The following is a 1280-nucleotide window of genomic DNA, read 5'->3' on the forward strand; positions in this document are numbered from 1 at the left end:
TGTTTGATGAAAACTGTGGTTTCAATTGCATCAGATTTTAATTTAATTTCTTTCTTTTTTTCTTCCATTGTTGAATCTAACGGTGTGGCTGCAAATTAGGATCTTAGTGGCAACTAAGGCGGTCTCATCTCGAACAGATTACTTTCAAACGCCGAAACCGTTAAAGCCTAGTTCTGCTGTATGATATAGGAGATGAGCTATGATTTTCTTTTCAGTTCTAGAACTTAGACTGAGGGAGGGTTTGTTTTTGCAAAGATAAGTGCTTATCGGGTAGTTGCAAACAAAATTGTGTCAAAAGTGGCGTCAATTTTCGCGCAAGATTAGGTTAGATCACGTGCACATTTTCACCCCTGAATTTCATAACATCGCCAACTTCCCTTTTCATACGAACTTTGAATTAAGTGGTGGCAGTTAATTCTGGTCGGTTCGGAACTTTGAAGCGAGTGAATGACAAGAAAATTCATAGCAGAATAATTAGATGAAGATAATTTGCGTTAGCCTTGAATACCTTCCTTCAAAACGATTCATTCAGTTTGAAGAATATATGATTTCAAAGCCGGAGTGACACGACCACAAATGGATCTAGATCTTTGCCGACCGATAATGCGGGCGGAACGCTAGTCTTTGTCGATTTTGTCCCACAAAGAATAGAAAACAAATAAGTAAATTTCCACAATTTACAATGGATCTTTAAATTTCGTAAAATTGTAAGATACGATGATCCGATTTTTATCCAGTTGATTCCCTCCCTTCCTGTGATTAGTTCCAATAAAGGTGTGTAGTTCTATTCGCAAGCGTTTGGGTAGTGAATGTTTTTTTTACAATTTTAGCCCTTTACTACTTTGTTCAAAACTGCAGGTTCTGTAATTGGTCCGATAAGTTGCCTCCACAGTTGGTGACTTTAGAAAAGGGAATATTGGTTTAATAGTTTAATTGCTGCTATTTATTATACTCCTGTAAACGAGTTTGCTTACTTTTCGGCGTTATTGGCATCACGTTGACCATAAGCTTTAGTAGCATAGTGGCCGTCAATACAAATGACATCTTGCGGTCTGTAGTTGTAGGTCTTGTCAAAGTATTGAGTCAAGATTTGTTTAACACCAGCAGCGTATCTAGCTTGTGCATCCAATGAAGTACCCGAGACGTGAATGGTCATGGCATTACCATATTCAGGGCCATATGGATTGTGCATTTTTCTCCATGGGTGGTCTTTTGGAGCTGGTTGAATGTTCCAAACATCGCCACCATAACCGGCAAGATGACCAGATTCCAAAGCTTCT

This window comes from Candida orthopsilosis (genome assembly GCF_000315875.1).
Source record: "Candida orthopsilosis Co 90-125, chromosome 7 draft sequence".
NCBI classification, from domain to species: Eukaryota; Fungi; Ascomycota; class Pichiomycetes; order Serinales; family Debaryomycetaceae; genus Lodderomyces; species Lodderomyces orthopsilosis.